Here is a 7347-nt window from a genome sequence, read left to right as displayed (position 1 = left end):
CCAACCTTTTAATTTATATATGTCTACCAATTTTATTTATGTCCACCAACCATCCAATTGATGTTGTACTTTTAGAAAGGTCTTCTAGTATTAATTTTGAGCCGGTTGTTATGAATTAGCGTATTAATTTTGTGATGAACTATGACTTTCTCATTTGTTAAGATTGTATAAGAATTGAAAATGTTTTGATAGTTTTCATAACTTGTGGGTTTTTATGTCTATAAGAGAAAATACTCCTTAAAATATCCAAATTGCATGGTTTCAAACGCCCCCTAAGGCTTGAGAAAGCTTAGTAATGACATTTATCAATTTGATCGAGAGACTTTTGATGAGATTTTAAAAACCATTATCTATTAACTACAACTCCCTCTTAGTTGTAAAATCGTAAAATACATTAGATCATTACTTGAGAGTAATTTCCCGTGTATCCATGCTTGTGGCCATTGATCATTTTACTCGCTTTCTAGATTAGTTTATATTTTCGCATTGGTTATAATTTTCTCAAAATCAACTATTATCAAGTGTTTGGCTTAGCGTAGAAAGTGATAATTCCTTACTTGTTTAAATCGTATTTATATTGTTCCCTGTGGATTCAACCCCGACTCATAGTTGGGTAAATTATATTGCGACGACCGTGTACACTTTCTCTTTGACGAGTGAATTTGGACGTTATCAATCTTCTCCTTTGAGATTGAACACATTATCGGTAATCACTACTAAAAAAACAAGGTTTTTCGACCAAACTTTTCGACTGCATGAGGTCGAAAAAGCCCTTTTTTCGACCTCAAGGACAAGTCGCTAATTGATAGGGTGAAATTTTTTTCGACCTCATGTGGTCGAAATTTTTCGACCATACGAGGTCGAAAAAAAAAATTCTACTGACATTACGAAAATATAGTTTTCGACCTTGTGTGGTCGAAAACTGCATATTTTATTTAAATATTATTAAAAAAATTTGACCGCAGGAGGTGGAAAAAATAATTTTTATTTAAATATTAAATAATATTTTCGACCTCGTGTGGTCGAAAAATGTGGTTTTTTAAAAATAATATTTAATTTTTTCGACCACATGTGGTCGAAATCTAGCAACATTGTTGCTAAATTTCGACTTCATGTGGTCGAAATTTTAATGTGGAGGTACATTTTAGACCTGGTGAGGTCGAAATTTAGCAATATCTCGGCTTAATTTCGACCTCGTGTGGTCGAAAATATGGGAAAAAATATCAGCATTTCACTGCTTTTACAGCAGCCTACCTGCCAATTCAACCAAATCAACATTATTCTGCAACACATCCAATTCATCATTACAACACATTCACTATCAAATTCAAAGTACTTCTAAATATCCTTAAAACTACATTCAAACACTTAAAACACCATAAAGTTAAACAACCATAAACTACTTTCTACAATCAGATTCACCTTCAAAAGTATATCTGATTCGAATTAAAACTACAATCAAATATCATATACATATCCAAGAAAACATAGTAATATTAGAGTCCAAAAGTATACGAATCAAAAAAGTCAACGTTGGGTGTTAGAGACATGATCCGAATCCTCCCCACTATCCTCATCAACAAGACCATGAACTACGTTGGCCTGTGACCTACGTCGTCTACTGGGCTGTGACCTACGAGCATCCCCGGGACACGGGGGAATCGGAAAGGCCCCCGAATTGAGTAAGCTGTCTATTTGGGCCTGCATAACCAACATCCTTGCCTCCGTGGCACTAAGTGTACGTGTTAGTTGAGTAACTTTCTGCTTCATTTCTTGGTACTCCTTAGGATCCACTGCCCCCTCAGAAGTAGCACCTACACCTTGAAGGAACGACGGGAATTGACGACAGGCTCGATTAGGGATCCCATAAACTGTCTCGTACCTTGTCGGGGGAGCAACCTTCTCCATCCACTACTGATCAATTACCTCGTTGGTCATTGACGTCTCGGCTGGCTGACTGTCATAATATTCCAACTTGTGTTGTTGATACTCGGTCTGAAGTTGAAGGATACAATGTTAGTAGGTAAATTTAGTTAAAACAAAAGTAGTTATCATTGTTAGTTATTGACTTACATAGGTTTACTAAGACCTTGGCTCAATCCATTGGTCTGTACCATCAGCGTTCTTCGACTCCTCGTGTGAGTAATCTTGAAGACTTCATCTTGAGGTACTTCCTGACCCCTCTCGAGCGTCTGCAAACAAATCAAGATTAACAACTAATTTCATATCCAAACGAGCCACAAGTAAAAAATGAAATATGGGAGATATTACTATATGTCAAGAAATCCAACAACACTGTATTAGCAGCAGTAGTCACAACCTATTTCACTCTTTTCTCCATAATCAACAACTCTGTATTAGCAGGCAGTATTGTGCTACAATCAACATGAACGATGGAAAATAATCAACAACTCTGTATTAGTTAAATTATAACAGCTTTCGCCTTTAACACATTTCTGAATATGCAGTCTAAAAACATGAACCAAAAGCTGTTACAAAAACCTGAATATGCTTCTGCAAAAAAAAAAAAAAAATGCTTCTGCAATATGGAATTTCAGTTGCTACTGCCAAAAAAAAAAAAAAAAAAAGTAGTCAGCCTTAGAGGTTTGTTGAAGTTGAACCTTTCTACTGCTAGTAGCCAAACATTTATATCATTTTCAGGGTTAGTTAAACTTTCAGTGTCCTCATTTCAGGCTCCTGGATTCAGACATCTTGTTTTAAATTTTGTGGCTTCAACGTACACCATAACCTGTGCTACAGCTAATAAGTCAAACTCATATTTCTATTCTTACTTATGAATGTGCTGATTCCAGATAGCTGAAGTTGCTTTCAGAGCAGAGGTTGCTTTTAAGCCTGAAAATGAAAAGCTGTTTATGAAGTCAATGCAGATGAAAAGATAACATAAGGTATGGTATATTAACATTGAGTGAAGAAACTGATATTGTCATTGAAGATTAATTTGATATTTGTTTCATATCTGGAACTTTTATCCTTATGCACTAGTGAATTCAAAACAGAGTTGTCAAGCACGTGAGATCTAATGTACTGGAAATAAAGCTATGCCAGAATAAGGTATGACGAGGCATAATTGCAGGTCCACCTGGGTGATTAAAGGAAACTTGACTAATTATAACTAAGGTAAGTCTGGAACCATCATTGAACCACTGATCTACTTTATATGTTTATGAGTGATCAACTCTTAAAATATGTAGTCTAGTCCGTAGAAGCTAACTGTAATAGTATCCAACCACTATACTAATCAAATTGAAGCTAGAAAAGAGTTGAAAACTCATTAGCCTAGCTACTAACATCCTAACAAGTAGTTAACTGTTGATTTAGGCTAAGCAAAGTGTGATTTAACTAATTGCTTAAACAAACAAATCACATAATTGCTAATTAAGCCAATAGTGGACTAACATATAAACCAAACAGATCCATGCAACTAACAATTAAACTACTCAAGCCACATGATTTTGATAAACCCCACTTTGTTTTTGATAAAATCTTCAGTTTCTGCCTAGCACATAAATTATCTGCTATAAATACTACTGCTTTTTCTTTGCATATTTTGGTTGGCCTTCAGTATTTGTAGTAAAGCTACAAAGATTAGGGTATAGTGCTCCTATTATTATAAATAAGAAGCTTGTATGTCAACTGGAAAATTAGGACAAGTAACAACTTTAGATTTGGTTTACTCATTTGTTCAAAAACTTGAACCATAAGTATACTTGATATATTGGCTACATACTAACTCCTTCTGTCCTGCATATTATAGGAACACCGTCAAAGAAGTACTACACAGTCACAGGAACAGAGAGCTACCGCGACAGAATGGATGTCTCTTTCACTTTCAAATTTCTTATTTATTGGACTATTTCATAGGTTTTTGCCAATAAAGAGGAACAAAAGAATGAAGGAAATTGAAAGGGATGTTCATGCCTCAATTAGAGGTATTATTGATAAAAGAGTGAAGGCAATGAAAACAGTAAATATATTTCAACAACATTCAATTTCAATTTCAATTTACACTTAGTAAAATTTTAACAAATAGCTACAAATGCAATCTTTAACAATAAATATAAGTAATCTACTAATTAAACTACAATTACAAAGTAATGTAACTAATAATGATAGAAATGAGATTGAAAAAAAAAATGGCAAAAAAATTACTTACCTTTAATGGCGGCGGACAGCAAGGGCGGCGACGAAGGACAGGCAGTGGTGGGGATGGGGCGTCGGCGCCGGGGAGGGGTGTGGTGGGGATGGGGCATCGGCGGCGGGGTAGGGGTGTGTTGGGGGTGGGAGTTTTGGTATAAAATTAGGTTTAGGTATATTTTGGGTTGAGAATTGCACGATTGATGCTGGGGGAGTATATTAAACTTTTGAACTTTATTATTTCGACCGCATGCAGTCGAAATATGTTTTTTTTTAATTAATTGTTTTATTTATATAATTTAATTTTTTGAAAATGTTTTTATTTATTTATTATTTGTACAAAAATAAGTTTTGACCTCATGCGGTCGAAATTTTATTTCCCGTTTAAATTTCCACCGCGTGAGGTCGAAATCCAAAAAAAAAAAATTAAATTATGAAAATTTTGACTTCATGTGGTCGATTTTTTTTCGACCAAAAAGTGAGGTCGAAATTATTTGGTCGAAAAACCCTGTTTTTTTAGTAGTGAATGTCAATAGCTTAGCTGTTTTGGACTACTTAGTGAGAATTATATTTGAATTAAAATTTTGAGTTTTGAATGATTGGAAGCAAGAGAAATCTTAATGATCTCGTGATTGTTGTTTCAGTTTTTTCTTTCACCTTTTTCACCTTCTGCTTAACTACCATGATGAAAAAAAACGTTAGTCAAGTTTTGCATGAAACAAAAAAAGTTGTAAGAATTTTGCTTCAGTAATGGGTCAACGAAGAATTTTATGGACAATTATTTTGAAGTACTATCAACGTAAGGTGGGTTTCTTTCTGACACTCCAAAAGTTTTATTTTTAAGATATATATATATATATATTTTTTTTTTTAAAGAGAGTTGCTAAATTGCCACTCCAATTTGATCCAAATTTATTTATGTAAAAATTACCATAACTTCTATTATACAATTTTAAATTAAGATAAACTTTGAGAAGAAAAGATAGAAATGACATTAAGTAAGCATAAATTATTAAATTTGACCTAAATAGGCATAGAAATTTACCCTATTTGGGCCATTGTGTCCAAAATAGTGTGGCAAAAAAACTTTATTGTATTTTAAATAATAGAACAAAAAGTGAAGTTAATGTTTGCAACGAGTATTCATTTACTAATGATAAATTCAAAGGTTTTACTAATGAAGTGATATATTCAAAAAAAATTATTTATATTAGTGTATAATTGCTGATTGTGGGGAGCTATCAAAGACTTTTTTCTTGGGTCCATTTTCAATGCATGTGTATTGTAATCGTAAATATATTTTTAGATTATATAATTGTTTTGCTTATACGTTAAGAAACAATTCAGTCAAAAAGAATTTTCAATCCGTTTGAATCTTTTTTCTAACCTACCTTTATTATGTCATTGGGTCTCTTTAGTTACCTACTTAAATTGTTTGGAAGTTAGAGAGCAAGAAATCAAAGGATAACAGGTATTTTAGGGAAAAAATGAATAGGTAGGCAAGTAAGAAAGGGAACAAAATTAAAACAGGAAGCTAAGTACTGTTTTGCTACATATGATATATAGCAAAACTTACCAGTTTCAATGAATTAAAACAGGAAGAACAAGAGGAAAAGGTATTGTTGTTAGAAAAAACATTATTCAATCCATACAGGATCACAAGTAAATCATTAGACAGTGATACTAACATTGATCCATTGTAGTAAAACTTTGTTGAAGATCTTCTTTAGTTTTGGTACTCAATAGTAGGATCTTCTAAGTCTTAACTGTAACACCTCGTATCTTAGAATTCATGTTAGACTCGTAACATTAGAGTTTTAGCGAAAAATTTGAAAGTTTGTACGTATTATGAAAGTGGTTGACCAGCCTACTTCGGGCACCCGTAACTCCTTGATTAGTTGATAATTTGAGAAAACTTAAAACATGAAAGTTGTAGCCTTTTGGAATATCTTTCCAATGGTATCTTATGGAACTCAAACAGAGCTCTGTGCTAAGGGTTATGCCTATTTTACTAACGCTAGTTAGAGCAGAATTTTCAGATTTTGGGTAACGATTTTTAGACTTTTCGAACTCGAATTAGGACTCCCTATTTTATTATTTTATGAAGCAAAAACGTCCATAACACTATTATAAACCCTAAGAGACTATTATTTTTCTCTCTACCTCCATCCCTAAAGAACCTAGACACTTCAATCTTTCAAGAAACTCATTCTTACAATCAAGAAAAATCAAGAAACCTTCAAGAATTTGGTTTGACAATCTAGTTTCGTAAGGTTTCCTCCAAGGTAAATATTTTAATCAAGAACCTTTGTATTCTACAAGATTTATCATTTATAAAGACTAGAATAAATCCATCCATCCCGTTACCCTATAAAAATCAAGAGTTGTAAAAAGTTGGAGAAAACTCTAGTATTTTTCTGTTGAGTTTCATTCCGACCAACCATATTAATTTGGTGTTTTCCAATAATATACCCGTTGGATCAAGCCTAAATTTTAATTGAGTGTTCATAACACATAAGTTTAAAATATGAACGGTGAATATTGGATTTGGAGGTCCGGAGCAGTACCCTTTGAGCCACGAACGGTAGCTATGAAAATCAGTGAAAATCCTCTCAAGGTTTTCAAATTCAAAGCTTTTGGAATTCTTCTTCAAAGATTCAGACATTTCTTCAAGTTTTGGAGCGATTAAGGTATGTAGACGCTATCCACATGTAGAAACATCCTTGTTCTTCCCCATGTTTCAGTTTCCATGATTACACCCTAGGTTTTAGGATTCTAGGTATATTCATGATAAACCCTAGACACTTGAACCATGATTTAAATATTATATTGTCAGTTGCAATCCTATTTAATTTGTCTTAATTTACTGTTTTGGTGATTAAGACTCAGTCCGTAATCTATGAAAACCCATGACTTGTATCCCATGGGTTCTATGACATAAGATATGAGATATTGTGCTTATTTCCATGAAAAGCTTGTATATATATATATATATATATATATATATATATATATATATATATATATATATATATATGTATGTATTTATTGTCATGTCTTCATGTATCCATGTTCATGTTAACAATCAGAAAATCATATCTTCAGTTGTCTTTCATGTTCGGGAGTTGTATTAATACCGAGAAGGCTCAGATAGCCTGAAACTACATATGCCAACGTAGGATAACGATCGCT

General features: G+C 33.2%; 1 long non-coding RNA gene across 2 annotated transcripts; it reads right to left on the bottom strand.

Annotated features, from left to right (window-relative positions):
- Positions 1–1291: 1291 nt before the first annotated feature.
- On the bottom strand, positions 1292–4323 carry LOC132617796 (uncharacterized). 2 transcript variants are annotated; one of them, XR_009573835.1, is made up of 4 exons: positions 4175–4323; positions 2793–2853; positions 2074–2564; positions 1292–1995 (listed from the first exon to the last, which is right to left on the bottom strand). It is a non-coding gene; the product is annotated as an uncharacterized LOC132617796 (long non-coding RNA). The 2 variants fall into 2 exon arrangements; XR_009573836.1 differs by having other exon boundaries at positions 1296–1995; positions 2074–2192.
- Positions 4324–7347: the final 3024 nt, after the last annotated feature.

The sequence above is a fragment of the Lycium barbarum genome, chromosome 11 (assembly GCF_019175385.1).
Source record: "Lycium barbarum isolate Lr01 chromosome 11, ASM1917538v2, whole genome shotgun sequence".
Taxonomy (NCBI): Eukaryota; Viridiplantae; Streptophyta; class Magnoliopsida; order Solanales; family Solanaceae; genus Lycium; species Lycium barbarum.
Note: the sequence above shows the minus strand (reverse complement) of the source record. Positions and strands in the feature narration are given on the sequence as shown.